Source organism: Salmo salar, chromosome ssa23 (assembly GCF_905237065.1).
Source record: "Salmo salar chromosome ssa23, Ssal_v3.1, whole genome shotgun sequence".
Lineage (NCBI taxonomy): Eukaryota > Metazoa > Chordata > Actinopteri > Salmoniformes > Salmonidae > Salmo > Salmo salar.
The window spans coordinates 24342439-24363044 of NC_059464.1; the positions used below are offsets into that span (position 1 = coordinate 24342439).

General features: G+C 39.8%; 1 pseudogene; it reads right to left on the reverse strand.

The window, feature by feature from the left end:
- Window positions 1-2291: 2291 nt before the first annotated feature.
- LOC106584229 (protein IMPACT-B-like) lies at window positions 2292-20121 on the reverse strand (annotated as a pseudogene).
- Between the last annotated feature and the right edge of the window lie 485 nt (window positions 20122-20606).

Sequence of the window (20606 nt, forward strand, 5' to 3'; positions counted from 1 at the left end):
GCAGCCTGATGAAAGCCAGTCAATATTTAAATCACCCCAAAAATATACCTCTCTACTGATATCACATACATTACTTGGGTCAATGATAAGTCATTGTTTCAATGCAGCCTTATAATGCTGTGAAAGGATCCAGGAACTCAAATGATTTGGGTGGATCCCATTCTCCTTGAAATATGAGCTTTGTTTCCAGAAGGTATCAAAATTGTCAATAAAAGTTGTGAATGGTATGGACAGGCATAAGATACGGACAACGAACACAATTGCATTTTATCGATGACAATTTGAATGCACAGAGATGAGGAAATCCTGAGGACCATTATCATGCCATTCCTCCGCCACAATCACCTCATGTTTCAGCATGATAAAGCACGGCCCCATGTTGCAAGGATCTGTACACAATTCCTGGAAGCTGAAAATGTCCCAGTTCTTCCATGGCCTGTATAGTCACCAGACATGTCACCCATTGAGAATGTTTGGGATGCACTGGATTGACGTGTACAACAGCGTGTTCCAGTTCCTGCCAATATCCAGAAACTTTGCACATCCATTGAAGAGGAGTGGGACAACATTCCACAGGCCACAATCAACAGCCTGATCAACTCTAATCGAAGGAGATGTGTCGCGCTGCATGAGGCAAATGGTGGTCACACTAGATACTGACTGGTTTTATAGATCCACGCCCCTACTAGGTATCTGTGACCAACAAATGCATATCTGTATTCTCAGTCAGGTGAAATCCATAGGTTAGGGCGTAATTTATTTATTTCAATTGACTAATTTCCTTATGTGAACTGTAACTCAGTAAAATCTTTGAAATTGTTGCATGTTGGTTTATATTTTTCTTCAGTATATATATATATATATATTCCAAAACCGTTTTGAAAGCAAGAATTAGCAAGAAAGAGCAGCAATAATTGAGCAGCACTGCATAAAGTATATGTGTAATCTGACATGTAAATGATAAATAAATGGAGGTGTGGAATTATAATTCACAACTCATATTTAAAGACTCACTTAGGACTATATTGAAAAATAAACTGACTCTGTATGAAAAGAGAGTGTTGGAAAGCCTTCCCAACACCTCTAACAGAGAAACCATTCCAACAGAGGATTTCAAAACATGTTTTTATGCCGCCTGAACCGCCACTAATTTTCAGGTTTAAAATCTGACTGAAAACAGCAAATCTCTACTCATAAACCTGGACGGACACATTGAGCTACAAAAGAAGATTGACTCCCTGATACAGTTGGCATGGTAATGGACATTAAGGCTACTAAAGCAGAACTGTCTATGTTTTAGCATAATGTACAGGTCATTTGGAAATGTGATTTTATTGTCTGTGAAACCCAGATGAAGTGTCTATTGAACACTATGTTGCTGATTCAACAGCAGTTCTGTTGACAAGAGGTTGTGGGGAGTCAACGACAGAGGTCCTCAAATATCAAAACATCTAGACACATTGGTGAGCGGAGGGAATGGTGAGGGATACAGAAAGAGAGCGACTTTTTGGAAATGAAGACATTTTGGTTATAAAAAAAAATTATAAAAAAAAGATTTAGTCCGACAATCCCCAAAAATTACAGCAATGTTCTGAGAACTACTTAATGCACTTTCCTAATCATGTACGCAGCATTTTTTTATGAATATAAATGACTCACACATTCATTTTACATTATGGTGATTAATGTTTTGACACTATGATGACATAGTTTCCATTGGCAGATGATTACAAGTAATAAAGTCCCATTTTCAGTTTATTGCATCATATAGGAAAATGTTATAAATGTCTGTTCCTTTCTGTAAACCTTTCAACAATATTACATAGAGCATTGACACTAACTAGCCTTTAGAGAAAGGGGGGGGAGTACGGCCCACCGGGCACTTCTATCCGGCTCGCGAGACATTAAAAAAAATGATCCCCAATTTCGTGGTATCCAATTGGTAGTTACAGTCTTGTCCCATCGCTGCAACTCCCATACGGACTCGGGAGAGGCAAAGGTCGAAAGCCATGCGTCCTCCGAAAAACGACCCAGCTTCTTGACACAATGCCCGCTTAACCCGGAAGCCAGCCCCACCAATGTGTCAGAGGAAACACTGTACACCTAGCGACCGTGTAAGCGTGCATGCGCCCGGCCCGCCACAGGAATTGCTAGAGCGCAGGACAAGGAAATCTCGGCCTGCACAAATCCTCTCCTAACCTAGACGATGCTGGGCCAATTGTGCGCTGCCTCGTGGGTCTCCCAGTCACGGCCAGCTGTGACACAGCCTAGGATCGAACCCGGGTCTGTAGGGACACCTCAAGCACTGCGATGTAGTGCCTTAGACCGCTGCGCCACTCGAGAGGCCCCTGCAAATTGATTTTAACAAACAATTGGTTCCCCAAAAGAATGCAGCCCTCCATTGAATTTCAAAATCCTGATTTAGAGGATATCACTTTTACTTTGTCTCCTTGCTTTTTGACTTTTTGTTCTTCTCCCCAGCTTTGGATGTCTCATCCTGCAAAACAATAAAGGAAAATAACACTGAATAAATGAGGGAAAAGAGAAGAGTTCGAAGAGCACCACTTCATTACGTAGATGGAAAACAAATAGTATTCGTCGACAACCAGTGAGTTGTTCACCCTGTTGTCAGTGTATCAGTTTTCTATGCTTTCAGTGTAGAGTCGTGGCCAAAAGTTTTGAGAATGACATAAATATTAACACAAAGTCTGCTGCCTCAGTGTCTTTAGATATTTTTGTCAGACGTTACTATGGAATACTGAAGTATAATTACAAGCATTTCATAAGTGCCAAAGGCTTTTATTGGCAATTACATGAAGTTAATGCAAAAACTCAATACTTGCAATGTTGACCCTTCTTTTTAAGACCTCTGCAATCCACCCTAGCATGCTGTAAATTAACTTCTGGGCCACATCCTGACTGATGGCAGCCCATTCTTGTATAATCAATGCTTGGAGTTTGACAGAATTAGTGAGTTTTTGTTTGTCCACCTGCCTCTTGAGGATTGACCACAAGTTCTCAATGGGATTAAGGTCTGGGGAGTTTCCTGGCCATGGACCCAAAATATAAATGTTATGTTCCATGAGCCACTTAGTTATCACTTTTGCCTTATGGCAAGGTGCTCCATCATGCTGGAAACGGCATTGTTCCTGGATGGTTGGGAGAAGTTGCTCTCGGAGGATGTGTTGGTACCATTCTTTATTTATGGCTGTGTTCTTAGGCAAAATTGTGAGTGAGCCCACTCCCTTGGCTGAGAAGCAACCCCACACATGAATAGTCTCAGGATGCTTTACTGTTGGCATGACACAGGACTGATGGTTGCGCTCACCTTGTCTTCTCCGGACAAGCTTTTTTTACGGATGCCCCAAACAATCGGAAAGAGGATTAATCAGAGAAAATGACTTTACCCCAGTCCTCAGCAGTCCAATCCCTGTACCTTTTGCAGAATATCAGTCTGTCCCTAATGTTTTTCCTGGAGAGAAGTGGCTTCTTTGCTGCCCTTCTTGACATCAGGCCATCCTCCAAAAGTCTTCGCCTCACTGTGCGTGCAGATGCACTCACACCTGCCTGCTGCCATTCCTGAGCAAGCTCTGTTCTGGTGGTGCCCCGATCCCGCAGCTGAATCAACTTTTGGAGACGGTCCTGGCGCTTGCTGGACTTTCTTGGGTGCCCTGAAGCCTTCTTCACAACAACTGAACCGCTTTCCTTGAAGTTCTTGATGATCTGATAAATGATTGATTTAGGTGCAATCTTACTGGCAGCAATATCCTTGCCTGTGAAGCCCTTTATGTGCAAAGCAATGATGACGGCACGTGTTTCCTTGCAGGTAACCATGTTTGACAGAGGAAGAACAATGATTCCAAGCACCACCCTTCTTTTGAAGCTTCCAGTCTGTTATTTGAACTCAATCAGCATGACAGAGTGATCTCCAGCCTTGTCCCCGTCAACACTCACGCCTGTGTTAACGAGAGAATCACTGACATGATGTCAGCTTGTCCTTTTGTGGCAGGGTTCAAATGCAGTGGAAATGTTTTTGGGGGATTCAGTTCATTTGCATGGCAAAGAGGGACTTTGCAATTAATTGCAATTCATCTGATCACTCTTCATAACATTCTGGAGTATATGCAAATTGCCATCATACAAACTGAGGCAGCAGACTTTGTGGAAATTAATATTTGTGTCATTCTCAAAACTTTTGGCCACGACTGCAGTTGCATAGCAAATGCCTATCCACGTTTCACATTATTACATATTTCTCTGATCTGAATCTGGAAATGAGAAATCGTTCATTATTTCACAAGAAGACCAAATTGCGGAAAAAGGGAAAGGGGATACCTAGTCAGTTGCACAACTGAACGCATTCAACCAGAATGCATTCAACCGAAAATGTGTCTTCCGCATTTAACCCAACCCCTCTGAATCAGAGAGGTGCGGGTGGCTGCCTTAATCAACGTCCACATCATCGGCGCCTGTGGAGCAGTTAGGTTGGGGGTTAACTGCCTTGCTCAAGGGCAGAACGACCACTGGTCCACTCATCACTGATCAGTGCATTGGTTTACTCACTACCGAAAAGTGCAACCATATTCTAGCTAAAACTATGTCTACTTTGTTCTCTCCTCAGAGTTAGCTAAATCAGCTGTTAGTTTATTTGCACCACTTGTTTGGAACAGTCTACAGAGTTCTCTACAACTGGATGTACTGATGCCTCTTGGGCAGTTCAACATGTATATTGCGGACCTCTTATGAGGAATGTGATTCTTTGTTTGTTTTTCTTGAGTGTGTTTGGGATTTTGTATTCTATTGTACTTTTGTGTGCATGCAGGGCTCCCCTGAGAAAGATAGATTGATCTCAATGGGATTCCCTGTTAAAATAAAGGTCAAATAAAAATTGTCTGAAGCCTCATGTCATGTTCCCTGCTAAGCTTTGTACAGCTAAACTGGTGATCATTTCAATGTACTGATTGTTAATCAGCCAACCACTTCACAGCGTGGTAAAATGATATAGTTCAAGCCTGAAAATTGCAATAAGCATACTTGGTCGTTTATCAAAATAGATTGGAGCCCAACCTAGCCTTCTATGAAAAAAGGTAACAATATGGTCACATTAGGCAACCTATTTGCAAGCTATACTGCCCCCAATGCATGACCATGGTCGTGAAAGGCATGTCCTCCTCACTTTTTTTTTGCAGTTTGATGTTATTTCAGGAACACGTTTCTGGGTCTGAACAGATTCAAAACACTGGTTCATTCCCTTTCAAGATGTTTTAGTCAGCTCTGTCAGAACAGGTACTTAAACATGCCTGGAAACCCGCCAAGAAGACCAGCATCCCGGAGTCGCCTCTTCACTGTTGACGTTGAGACTGGTGTTTTGCGGGTACTATTTCATGAAGCTGCCAGTTGAGGACGTGTGAGGTGTCTGTTTATCAAACTAGACACTCTAATGTACTTGTCCTCTTGCTCAGTTGTGCACCGGGGCATCCCACTCCTCTTTCTATTCTGGTTAGACCCAGTTTGCGCTGTTCTGTGAAGGGAGTAGTACACAGCGTTGTATGAGATCTTCAGTTTCTTGGCAATTTCTCACATGGAATAGCCTTCATTTTTCAGAACAAGAATTGGCTGACGTGTTTCAGAAGAAAGTTCTTGGTTTCTGGCCATTTTGAGCCTGTAATCAAACCCACAAATGCTGATGCTCCAGATACTCAACTAGTCTAAAGAAGGCCAGTTTAATTGCTTCTTTAATCAGAACAACAGTTTACAGCTGTACTAACATAATTGCAAAAGGGTTTCCTAATGATCAATTAGCCTTTTAAAATGATAAACTTAGATTAGCTAACACAACGTTCCATTGGTACACAGGAGTGATGGTTGCTGATAATGGGCCCTGTACGCCTATGTAGATATTCCATTAAAATTCAGCCGTTTCCAGCTACAATAGTCATTTACAACATTAACAATGTCTACACTTTCTGATCAATTTGATGTTATTTTAATGGACAAACAATTTCCTTTTCTTTCAAAAACAAGGAAATTATTAAGTGACCCAACACTTTTGAACGGTAATGTACATTTGTCCAGCAACAGACTATAATCGATAATTTCAAAAGCTGCACTGAAGTCTAACAAAACAGCCCCCACAATATTCTATCAGCAATTTCTCTCAGCCAATCATCAGTCATTTGTGTAAGTGCTGTGCTTGTTGAATGTCCTTCCTTTGTTTACTGTGAAATAGCATTGTATCTGGCTTGTCATTGTTGATAGACCAAAATATTTTTTTAACCTCTTCCACACTTACTTTACGGAATTCAAAATTACAATGCTTGTCTTTCATAATTTGGTCAAATATACTTGGATGCATAGTGTCAGCGTTTGTTGCTGGCATGTCATGCCTAAGTTTGCTAATCTTGCCAATGAAAAAAATCGTTAAAGGCAATATCAGTGGGTTTTGTGATAAATGAGCCATCTGATTCAATGAATGATGGAGCGGAGTTTGCCTTTTGCCCAAAATGTCATGGTACAAAACTTTTTACTATCATTCTTTATGTAATTTCTTTGTTTCATAGTGTAGTTTCTTCTTCTTTTTATTCAGTTTAGTCACATGATTTCTTAATTTGCAGTATGTTTGCCAATTGGTTGTACTTGGCATTTCCTACCGAAGTTTGCCCACTTTGCCAAAGATGTAATAATTAAAATAATTTGCAACATCAAAAGGTTTTGTGATCAATAAGCCATCTCTACATTAAATATGTATTTGAATGTGTTTTTCTGCCCATCATTTAATTTAAAGTACTCCAAAGTTTTTATCCATCATTCTTTATATCACTGATTTTGGCTTCATAATAGAGTTTCTTCTTTTTGTTGAGTTCAGTCACATAATTCTCACTTTGCAGTAAGTAAGCCAGTCAGATTTATTAGCTACTCCTTTTGCCCCATCTCTTTCAACCATACAGTTGTTCAATTCCTCATCAATCCATGGGGCCTTAACAGTTCTTACAGTCCGTTTCTTAACAGGTGCATGTTTATCAATAATTGGAAGAAGCAATTTCATAAATGCACCAAGTGCAGAGTCTGGATGTTCCAACAAATATTTTTATCATCCACATAAGAGTCACATCAAAATCTTTTGTAGATTCTCTTATACATTATTTTAGGCCCAGCTATTTGGAACTTTGGCTTTCCTGGATATAGCCACTATATTGTGATCACTGCATCCAATGGATACGGATACAGCTTTAGAACAAAGTTCTACAGTATTAGGGATCAATACATGCGGATGATCTTGTTTCTGTAGTGTATGTAAACACCCTGGTAGGTTGATTAATAACCTGAACCAGGTTACAGGCACTGGTTACAGTTAGAAGCTTCCTCTTGAGCAGACAGCTTGATGAAAACCAGTCAATATTCAGGTCCCCAAGAAAGTAGACCTCTGTTAACATCACATACACTATCAAGCATTTCACACATATTATTTAGATACTGACTTTTTTGCACCTCACCAAAAGAAAATGCTTTAGATGTGCCAGGTTAACCTGCAACCACAACACTTCAATAACACTTGACATAAGCTCTTCTCTAAGCATTACAGGAATATTTATTTATTTATTTTTATTTCACCTTTATTTAACCAAGTAGGCTAGTTGAGAACAAGTTCTCATTTGCAACTGCGACCTGGCCAAGATAAAGCATAACAATTCGACACATACAACAACACAGAGTTACACATGGAATAAACAAAACATAGTCAATAGTACAGTAGAAAAAAAGAAAACAAAAAGTCTATATACAGTGAGTGCAAATTAGGTAAGATAAGGGAGATAAGGCAATAAATAGGCCATGGTGGCGAAGTAATTACAATATAGCAATTAAACACTGGAGTGGTAGATGTGCAGAAGATGAATATGGCTCTGGATATACAGTATACAGCAACACCTCCTCCATAAGCATTCCTGTCTCTTCGATAGATGTTATATCCTTGCATTCCTACTGCTGTATCATCAAATGAATTATCTAAGTGAGTCTCAGTAAGGGCTAATATACAGTTTCAGTCAAAAATGTGGACACACCTACTCATTCAAGGGTTTTTCTTTTATTTTCTACATTGTAGAATAATAGTGAAGACATCAAAACTATGAAATAACACATATGGAATCATGTAGCAAGCAAAAAAGTGTTAAACTAATCAAAATATATTTGAGATTCTTCGAAGTAGCCACCCTTTGCCTTGATGACAGCTTTGCACACTCTAGGCATTCTCTCAACCAGCTTCACCTGGAATGCTTTTCCAACACTCTTGAAGAAGTTCCCACATATGCTGAGCACTTGTTGGATACTTTTCCTTCACTCTGCAGTCCAACTCATCCCAAACCATGTCAATTGGGTTGAGGTCGGGTGATTGTGGAGGCCAGGTCATCTGGCCTCCACAATCATCAAGCTGACCCTGGGAGAACTGCAAACTGTTCTTCAATTAATCTTGAAGGTTGTACAGTTGTCTCAAATAAAACTGTGAAGGACCTCGGCGTTACTCTGGACACTGATCTCTCTTTTGACAAACATATCAATAATTTTTCAAGGGAAGTTTTTCTCCATCTTCCTGACATTGCAAAAAATCTGACACGTTTTGTTAAAAAATGATACAGAAAAACGAATCCAAGCTTTTGTCACTTCTAGATTAGACTACTGCAATGCTCTACTCTCTGGCTACTCGGATAAAGCACTAAATATACTTCAGTTACTGATAAATACAGCTGCTAGAATCTTGACTACAACCCCAAAATTGTATCATCTCTACACTGGCTTCCTGTTATTAAGGCTAGAGCTGATTTCAAGGTTTTACTGCTAACCTACAAAGCATTACATGGACTTGCTCCTACATATCTCTTCGATATGGTCCTGCCGTACATACCTTCACATACGCTATGGTCACAAGACGCAGACCTCCTTATTGTCCCTAGAATTTCTAAGCAAACAGCTGGAGACAGGGCTTTCTCCTATAGAGCTCCCTTTTTATGGAATGGTCTGCCTATCCATATGAGAGTCTTTACTGAAGACTCATCTCTGCTGATGTAAAAATGGCTTTATAAATACATTTGATATGGCTGTGGGCTACACTCGTTTATTTAGAAGAAAAAATTTGCTTACAATTCTGTGGCATTATTTTATATAGTTTATATTATGAAGAATTCATTTGAACATAGCTGAATAAAATAGAAAGGATATTTCTCCAAACGATTTCCAAGGGACTGCACACATGCAGCTCAATTTATCGGTTAACAAAGAAACAGGTCCTCCTACAGTATACAGTGAGGGGGAAAAAGTATTTGATCCCCTGCTGATTTTGTACGTTTGCCCACTGACAAAGAAATGATCAGTCTATAATGTTAATGGTAGGTTTATTTGAACAGTGAGAGACAGAATAACAACCAAAAAATCCAGAAAAACACATGTCAAAATTTTATAAATTGATTTGCATTTTAATGAGGGAAATAGGTATTTGTCTTCCCCAAACATGAAACTCACGCGTCGCCTATGTATACCAGTTAGGCTCTACATCAGTTGTAAAGTGGATTAAAGTGCTTAATTTTAAGAAGTTATTTGCCCACTTTAGTTGTGATACAAACCCTACAAACCTACAAACCAAATCAAAACATATTAGGCCTATGGGCTAGGCTACATGAGGTGTGCGACTATAATTTTAAAAAGATGCAAAAAAAGCAATGCGCTGTTTCTTGCCTTACTGCACAAGTGATAGGATAATAGTCACCCTTCAGACTATTCTTGATTTAATAGTCTTTACAAGTGCTAAGTAATATAATGTATGTTTAAAATTAGTTTAGATATATAATGGACCATTTTCATGCACCTGTCTCAGAACAATACATGCCATCTATGCACTTAAATAGCGGATGGAGTACACTTTTCCCATGATTCATTTTCATGCCAGCCAGGTAGGCTTTACTCCTGTTGTAAAGCGAAGCAATGTGCTTCATATTAAGAAAGTTGAGAAATAAATATAGGAGGCCTAGCCTATAGAAAGCTGATGGGATCCTCCTCTTTTTAATAGAGGCCATCAAAACTCTTGTTTTCTAATGCAATTGCATAACCTATAGAAATGTTGAGCTCATGGGATCTCATTAAGTATTTGATTTGATTTTTGAGAACATTTGCATTGATGTCAGAGTGATTAGAGGGACAATAAAGTGCTACTAATGACCATCAGCAGCCTCAGAGCTTGGAGAAGCCTAGTTATGTGACTAAACGTTCACATGGAATTTGACTGCAGTCATAACTCGTGACCGCCGGTGTGGCAGTAAGACGGTCACAGTAACAGCCCTAGCTGTAGGCACTGCACGCCATTTGTGTGCACGTTCTGGCACGAAGCCCAGCGCGCCATCAACTGTGCCACAAAAGTATGCTCCTGTGGCAGAGTCGATATCCGCGTTTGTAAAACCAGGGCCGTTACACAACTCCATCCTTTCAAAGAGCGAGTCCTCGCGCTAGCCTACGAGAGACGACATTGGATGCTGTTTCATCTCATGGCAGTATTGTTTGGGCTGGGATTTGGGTCTAGTGTGTAGTAAATGGTAAATGCTTCCACTCCCCTACTTATACTTAATATCTTAAGTGGCACTCTGCCACTACTCCATAATACTGTACATGACCTCTAGCTTGTGAATGAATGGTTCCCATCGTGCTGCACTCTAAAACAATAACAGAGAAGCAGTCATAAAGGCGGATAAACACACTGTGATCTGGAGGATCTGAAGGAGTTATGCATAATTTCCTTCAGAGACACACAAGTCCTTGTCGTGGCTAAGGGTTTTACATATTAATAACAGCAATTATGACTACAAAGTGTAAAGTTGGACACCATCTTCAATTGGTTATTTGCCCAACTGTTATTGACTTGTAAAAAATAATACATGTTCTGAATGAACTGTTTTTTGTTTAAGTAGATAATTCAATCAAAACCAAACAATGAGAGTATTTTCCCCAGCTCTTTCTGATGCACCTTTGAAGTACAGACTACAGACCAGAGGAACAATAGAGTGCCAGCATCTTCAAACCTGAGCGTAACCAATGATAACAATCCTGACACCTGTTTCAAAGTCCTCATTTGCACAGAAATTAGGGGAAACAGAACAACAAACAGTTTATCTCAGAGTAGAAAATCTAATACTCTCTGACCTGGTTTCATCACAATTTTCCATAAATAGCATTTGTTTCAGATACGGAGAGGGGAAAGTTTTCATTCAACTTTCAGATTAGTGTCTTTGTATATGCCTCTTTAATGCTGCTTTTCTCAAAGCTTCCAACAACGAGTAACACAAAAACAATTCCCCATCAAGCTTGATATTAGAAACAAACATTTAAACTTACATTTTCCCATGAAACTCAAACAGCTTTCAAGGAATTGTTCAACATTCAGACTAAAGTCACTGAACTTATATACACACTTTAGTGTGGACTTGTGCCAAACTTGGACACATTGCTAATAGGGAGAGAGGGTCTCACTGCAGAGGAAGTGTATCCCTCCTGGACCAGGATGTTTCTGGCAGAGTTGTTGATGTGTTTGAAACGGTCTGGACCCAGCAGAATCCCTCCATACCAGCGAGATAACTACCTTCCGCACATCCAGGATCTGAGGTGGGACAACAGAGTGGTGTTGGCACAGTGGGAATAGCAGTGGCACATGATTTACAGTGCATTCCGAAAGTAGAACCTTTGACTTTTTCCACATTTTGTTACGTTTTAGCCTTATTCTAAAATTGATTGAATATTTTTTCCCCCCTCATCAATCTACACACAAAACACCATAATGACAAAGCAAAAACAGTTTTTTTGCAAACATGTCTAAAAAACTGTTTTAGTTTTGTCATTATGGGGTATTTTGTGTAGATTGATGAGGAAAATGTTTAATTTAATCCATTTTAGAACAAGGCTGTGATGTAACAAAATGTAGAAAAAGAATGCACTGTATATGTGTGGATGTTGATGATTGTGTGTGCTTGTGCTCTGTTGTTAGGACAACATAGGTTTGACATAGACCCGACGAGGGCTGGAAAAAAATCACATCATCAAATGACAGATATTAATTACATATAATGGCTGTTTGGAGAAAGATTAGAAAACCGATGTTAAGCAATAAACAGAAGAATACAGACATGTTTTCCTCTTCCATGACAAAGATATCAGCATACAGAGAGAATCGTTTTGCAAAACCACTTGTTCCCATGGCAAAATATAGATAGACTTAATAACTGACATTATCTTCCCTCGACAGATGGTTTATGTCAACTCTCTAAGTGGTCCAACAACAGTGTGCTTGGCGATTTAGATGAGCAACATTGTGGTCACTGGTTCATGTACCCAAGCACCTCATCTGTCATACCAAAGACGATGTGATGATTAGCATGATGATTGACAGGCCACATGTGACAGGGGATGACTAGTGAACACCCCCTGGATGTCTGGTTTCAGCTCTGCAGCTGACACAAGTTGCATCGCAAAGAATAAGGCTTTATCCGGGAGAATATCTGCCTCAACCCCTCTGCTGTCAATCAAGAGCCCTCCACGCAGCATGGGAGACAGTGCCAATGCCATCTGCCTATTTACTGTATTAAAAAACGTGTGCCTTTATTCTCCGCTACACACTTCACATCCGTACCCCAGAGTTGAATAAACGCTCAATTCTAAATGAGGAAATGGAGAAGGGGACTGAGAGGAAAAGAGATTAGAAAAGAACAGATTAAGAATGAGCCCTCGAAGTAAATTGCCTGTCAGTGTTGAGAAGCGTGAGTAGAACATTAATCAGAATATTACCCAAAAGGCACTTGAGTATGAGGGGGAGCATTAGACGGAAGGTTCTTCTCTTCACTCGTTGGGTCAGATTCAGTGGCAATGAGAGGATGATGACATGTGACCAGCTCTTGACCATCCCTCATTGACACACACATCATATCCCTTGTAGGAGGGAAGCACATTTGATATTCAATATTGCATATTTAGTTAGCAACACACCTCACTAAGTAGGCAGACTGACTTGAACAGACTCACTGCGACCTATAATCCAAAATCAGATTGTCCAGAGCATAGATAAAGCAAAGTCCTCTGGGGTTCAGCTCAGTACAACTTCCTCTCAAGATGTCTTCTCCCAATCAGACATGGTCCATTGCTTTTGTTTCTGGCAAAGGGCTACAATCAAAAGGCAGATTTATCTGAGAAATGTGTAAACAAGGCTCTGGACTCCAGCAGAGAAATCCAATGAGGCATTTCACAGTGGTGCACTCCACTGTCATAGTCTGACATTTGTCATTAATGCTGGCTGATGATGTGCGTGAATACGAACGCATGAAACAGAGGGAATGAAAACGATTTTGGAAATGATTTAATTGTTGGAGCCTCAGTCTGTACCAACTGGTATTGACTGGGGCAGGATTGAATGCTTGCTTGAATGCAACATTTAGTTTGGATTACAGCATCTTATTTTGTTTCCACTGACACCAATTACAGCACAGATTGGCCTTCAAACAGTGACAGGGTAAAGTTAGTAGACGTGTGTGTGTGTGTGTGTGTGTGTGTGTGTGTGTGTGTGTGTGTGTGTGTGTGTGTGTGTGTGTGTGTGTTATGGTGCCAACACACAAACCGCTGTGTGAGTTCTCTCTGTCTATTCTGAAGGCCCTTTTGCTTGAAGCATGTTTATAATAACATATTTCTGGTTTGTTTCGGATGAATGTCTCAAGGGTTTTCCTGGACCTTGGATTCTTAAAACCATTTCACACTTTTTTGTTGGATTTGATTTGACCTGTTTGCCTTTCAATGTTTGTTTGGTCATAGTTTGTGGAGAGAATGTACGCTTTTGACTGTCATTGGCCATTTGAATACAGAGAATAGAAGGAGGTAGGCTAGGGATGATGATGATTTTGAGGATGACGATGGTAATATGTTGTTGTTGATGAAGGTGATGTTGATTATGTTTTTGTCAGCACATTGTTGATATGTTGTTGACCAGATGATCTAAGAACGCGAAGAGCACTTTACCTATTAGGAAACTTTGGCTTGCTATACTTTTGTGCTGCTGCTAATGTTGATCACTAGTAGGCCTACTATATATATTAGTATTGATAACTGTCTTGACTTAATGTCCTAGCTCAGTGTATTCACTAGAACTGTGTGTCATTGTCATCCATGTGGATTTTATGTTCAATTATGTTTTTATGCTCCTGTGCTGCAAAACTAAACGTGTTTGTTCCTCGTCTCAAGCCATTATTTTGGAGTGAAAGTTTACATAAAGTCACCTTGCAGGTTTTAATTTGTTTCTGGTGGAAGGGTTGCTAAGGAACAGACAGAAGCCCCCTTCTATATCCCAGTCAGTTTAAAGGGCATCTCATCATCACTGCACCCTGGGAATAAGCGTGCTTGGAGAGAACAAGGACACATTAAGAATGCAGTATCCAAGTGAAATACTAAATAGGAAATAATGTATATTACCTTGGACTTGACATAATATTCAAGTATATATATATAATATATATAATGAGGGTCAGTGAACCCCAAGACCACAGAGGGTTGGGTTGAAAACTTAAAATGGGTCCCTGAGCAGGCGGGATATCATGAGGCAACCACGTGAATACTGAATAGAGCACCAAAGGGAAGGAAGTAAAGTGGACACAGAGCAAAGCACCTGTAGTAAGTGAAGCAATTGTCCTCCTGCTGTCGTATCTCCATCATCCTCACGGTCTTGCAGGAAACTCTGCTTGTCCTCACAGTATATCCTACAATAAAAGGGAGACAGGTTTAAGATGGTTGACTTTTAGTTTCAGAATGTCAGTATTGTAAACGGCATGTCTCCTCGAAGGAAACATTTGAATGCTCTAAATGTCACCATATCCTGCCAGGTTAATGGCTACCTATAAAGCATATCAAGCATCTCATAAAGTCTCTTGATCTAATTAATTAAACCTAGCATAGCCCCGTTCTGCTTACTTACAGCACACACACACACAAACGCACGCACGCCCACAAACACCTGTTAGCACACATGCAAGGACACAAGGACACACACACACACCTGTCATACCCCTAATTTTCTTCTATGAAAGGCTGTTATTTTCAGCCCGGTTTGTACTTGACCTCTAAGAGCTGTAATGAACTATGTTGATAGAAATTACACGCCTGTCTTTCTTTTTATATTAGCCTTAATCTCAATTACCCTGAAGTAAAATTATTGTGAAAGTTTGTCACTTCCTGTTTTACACGCAGAATCTGTCCACGACAGATTATATTATCATCAAATAACAAGTGATCAACCGTGTGATTAGGTTGATTTACAGAAACTGTGAATATTATAACCTGTTATTATCTATCCTGTGGAGGCGGCTTGTTTTTAACAGAGTACAGGTTCTCAGAAAAGTAAACTCAGAAAAGTTCCCCACTCTCATCTTAAAACACTTGTGTGGATGAGGGTAATCATTTAACACATCTGCTTGATTACTCTTCAAACGGATGGCGTATCTAACAGAAAGACTAAGATAGGTGTCTTTGAAAGACTGACAGGTGCTGTTGACTTACACTCATGACAATATGTTAAATAACGTTATTTCAAAAGTTTATAAAAACAGTTTTTGTACAAGAATAGCCTATTGGGTGAGTATTGTAATACTGAAAATGTACAGCATGTAGAAAGAGAAGCATACAGTGGTTTAATAGTTAACTTATTGTACAATGTGTACTGTAATCACATTGACACAGTTCATGTACTCTCCAGGAAATTACATAATTATCACTGTCTAAACTGCTTATGATGGAAGGTAAGATATGTTTAAAGCAGCTCTTTCTGTTTTTAACCTGAGAGCATTGAGCAGCAAAGTAAAGCCTGAGGGTGTTAGTTTTCCATATCAGAGTTACATTAGCATTGAAACTACATCCTCCCCACATGAGCTTCACTGACAGCTACTTCGGTCTCCCACCAAGGTTGCATTGTCTAGCATAGTCTTTTGGATATTCTTAGGAAAGTAGATCACAAGCCTAACTGTGAGATGTGACAGAATAGGAATATGTTATAGTCAGCAAGAGGAGCGAGACAGGTGAGGGCCTGTCCTGCACAGCAGCTGTCTAGGTGTTACCACAGTGGGTAGTTGTGGCTGGAAGGTGCTGCGTCTGTCTGTGATCATCCCCCCTGTTTAATAGGAGGTAGTTCCTCATCTACAAATATTTATAAACACAAAACAAGAGGCACAAGTAAGAACCAAATTGTCACTGGATTAACATATGGGCAGTAAGCACAACTCAGTTTATACACAACATTGAAACTGTTTCTGCATTCAGATATGAGTATTAGAAATTCCACTTGTTTTTCTCATTTGCTCTCTATTCAAGAATACAGCAGTTAGTGCCATACCAATTGAGTGATTCTCGAAAAGGTGTACATTCTCTGTGTTCAGCTTTAGAACCCAGTTATCTGGTAACGTTATTTCTTCATCATCCTCCATTTCTGTCGTCATATTTCTCACCTTTGGTTGGTCCACTGTGAGAAAAGTAGAAAGATGGACAGGCTGTGAAATGTATTGAAGCTGTGCATTTGTGTGTCTTTGTTTCTCTCTGTTGAGACTGCCAGTTGTATGAGTTTGAATGTCCTTGAAGGCCTTTGACTCTTCTGCTGAAAACAATGTCCATTTGGCTGCAATGTTTTCCAAAATGTTACGCATTAGCTCACCACACCGTTGACATAGCAACAGACGTTAACAGCTTATCGAATCCTAATGTGACGCATGGGGGTACACGAATTGGCAGGCAGAGAGTATTTGGCATGACAGGCCCCATTTACAAGGACACCTACTGCGCAGGTCCCGTCATCAGCATATTACCATTGCATGACCTAAAAATAAATAAATGTTAAAACAAGACAGATAAGAGTGGAATAGAACAAATCAAATTGTATTTGTTACATGCGCCGAATACAACAGGTGTAGACCTTACAGTAAAATGCTTGCTTACAAGCCCTTAACCAACAATGCAGTTTTAAGAAAAATACGTGTCAAGTAAAAAATAAAGAGCAGCAGTAAAATCACAATAGCAAGGCTATATACTGGGGGTACTGGTACAGAGTCAATGTGCGGGGGCACCGGTTAGTCAAGGTAATTGAGGCAATATGTACATGTAGGTAGCGTTTTTTATTTAGTTTATTTCACCTTTATTTAACCAGGTAGGCAAGTTGAGAACAAGTTCTCATTTACAATTGCGACCTGGCCAAGATAAAGCAAAGCAGTTCGACACATACAACAGAGTTACACATGGAGTAAAACAAACATACAGTCCATAATACAGTAGAAAAATAAGTCTATATACAATGTGAGCAAATGGAGGTGAGATAAGGGAGGTGAAGGCAAAAAAGGCCATGGTGGCAAAGTAAATACAATATAGCAAGTAAAACACTGGAATGGTAGATTTGCAGTGGAAGAAAGTGCGAAGTAGAAATAATGGGGTGCAAAGGAGCAAAATAAATACAGTAGGGGAAGAGGTAGTTGTATGGGCTAAATTATAGATGGGCTATGTACAGGTGCAGTGATCCGTGAGCTGCTCTGACAGCTGGTGCTTAAAGCTAGTGAGGGAGATAAGTGTTTCCAGTTTCAGAGATTTTTGTAGTTTGCTCCAGTCATTGGCAGCGGAGAACTGGAAGGAGAGACGGCGAAAGGAGGAATTGGCTTTGGGGGTGACTAGAGAGATATACCTGCTGGAGCACGTGCTACAGGTGGGTGCTGCTACGGTGACCAGTGAGCGGAGATAAGGGGGGACTTTACCTAGCAGGGTCTTGTAGATGACCTGGAGCCAGTGGGTTTGGCGACGAGTATGAAGCGAGAGCCAACCAATGAGAGCGTACAGGTCGCAGTGGTGGGTAGTATATGGGGCTTTGGTGACAAAACGGATGTCACTGTGATAGACTGCATCCAGTTTATTGAGTAGGGTATTGGAGGCTATTTTGTAAATGACATCGCCGAAGTCGAGGATCGGTAGGATGGTCAGTTTTACGAGGGTATGTTTGGCAGCATAAGTGAAGGATGCCTTGTTGCGAAATAGGAAGCCAATTCTAGATTTTACTTTGGATTGGAGATGTTTGATGTGAGTCTGGAAGGAGAGCTTACAGTCTAACCAGACACCTAGGTATTTGTAGTTGTCCACATATTCTAAGTCAGAACCGTCCAGAGTAGTGATGCTGGACGGGCGGGCAGGTGCAGGCAGCGATCGGTTGAAGAGCATGCATTTAGTTTTACTTGTATTTAAGAGCAGTTGGAGGCCACGGAAGGAGAGTTGTATGGCATTGAAGCTCGTCTGGAGGGTTGTTAACAGTGTCCAAAGAAGGGCCAGAAGTATACAGAATGGTGTCGTCTGCGTAGAGGTGGATCAGAGACTCACCAGCAGCAAGAGCGACATCATTGATGTATACAGAGAAAAGAGTTGGCCCAAGAATTGAACCCTGTGGCAGATTTAAAGTGATATGCAAAGATAATAAACAGAGAATAGCAGCAGTGTAAAAGTGTGTGTGTGTGGGGGTGGGGGCAATGCAAATAGTCTGGGTAGCCATTTGATCAGCTGTTCAGAAATCTTATGGCTTGGGGGTAGAAGCTGTTGAGATTCCTTTTGGACCTAGACTTGACGCTCTCTGCGGTAGCAGAGAGAATAGTCTATGACAAGGGTGGCTGGAGTCTGACAATTTTTAGGGCCTTCCTCTGACAAGGGTTACTTTGAATGTTAATATACTCAAACATTTGGTAAAACTTATACTGAAAAGGTACAGGTGTACTATACTGAAAAGTATATTAATGCACAGCAAAATTATGTTGCACTTTATGGTACTATAATGATTATGGAGTCTAAATGGACATCTACAATATATATTAGGCCTTTTCATCAAATAATCCCAAATTACTTCTGAGAGCTTTTAATCTACATAATGACTGTATTTAGAATATTAGGAGTTAATTAAAAAAGGGAAAACATTGCACTGAGAATTAATCCAAATTGAAGGATCAGAGGGCATTAGCACCAACCATCGCCAAAAACTATTTCTCATTATGGAAGAGGACACAAGCTGCAATTTGAACACACATTTCCATTTTCGACTTGTATTTATACTTTAATGAATGTGTCCCAAACTGACTGATTTCCTTTAAAGCAGGGATGCTCTACGACCTATACCCAGCGTCTCATTTTCACAGCATTCACATGCTCGGCTTTTAACCCATTTCAGTTGATCATTACAACTGTATACAGAGAAAGCACATAATTACAATGATAGGACTACATCCATATTGATGGATTCAATAGTCATTCATTTAAATAGTACTCCATGAAAGAACTATGCTAAATTAGCTTACAAAAGCTTAAAGGCTTTAGAAACAGTGAATAGAGTTTTAGTAATATAATATACTGTCTTTGTGTTCAAAAAGGTGAATAAATGGCATTAAGATTCACCATACATAGAAAACCATTTTCAATGACACTAAAATGACCAATGTACTTCTCTTTCCTCCGTGTCTCTTTTTATAATCTTTGACAAAGGTTTCGCCACAGGCTCACAGCAGAGATACTGATCTTCATTCAGTTAAAAATTACAGAAACAGGAAGGAGGTCCTTTCATACCACCCACAAAGTCTTGTGTCCATCTTATCATGATGATGCGTTGGACCTCAAAGAACTGAATGAAAGACCCCAATAAATCTGACTGTCATTTCCATGAAAGGAAAGAGATTGAAATCAGGCCTACTCAATAGATTTTCTGTCTGAGCTCACGAACATGCATTGATATCTACCTGTATGAGGAAGGCAATGGGTGCACAATTTTGTCATCAGATTTCCTAAATTGGGAAGGATTTATTTAAGCAAATACTGCCCTCTAGTGAGAATATAAAGTATCACATCAATCAGACGTAGTGTGTGATTCTCACCTGCTTCTGTGCTTTGGGATATCTCCAGGAGGAAAGTGCGAGTGTTAGTGCACAAATTGTAAAAAAAAAATATATATATATATATATATATTTATAAAAAACAAAGTCTGTGCTTCATGTAGCGAGTGATAATTAAATCCACTTACACATACATGTAGAGCTCCTCACAGGGCCTCACAACCATGCTTCAGTACAGGAGGAGAGAACGCAGAATAAAATGATTCAGATGTTGGTCTTAATAACAAGCATGTTTTATTTTATGCCTGATGCATGTTTATCTGAGGTAGTGTAAGTGTACTGTAAAACCAACATAAAGTAAGTCTATCAGCTAGACAGGTGCTGCATTCGGGTAATCATGTGGGAGAATGATAGAATTATGGAAATGGAAACTTGAGTAATTATTGTCATACACTGCTCTGAAAAATGTTATACATACAACACTTTAATGAAACAATTACCTGTAAATATGCTTTCAGTTTTGGGTGGTCTACATCAGTCATTTTTATACAAAATATTATTGCTGCTTCATCAATAACACACCATTTGTCACCATACAGTTGTTGACAAAAGTTTTGAGAATGACACAAATATTAATTTCCACAAAGTTTGCTGCTTTAGTGTCTTCAGATATTACTATGGAATACTGATGTATAATTACAAGCATTTCAT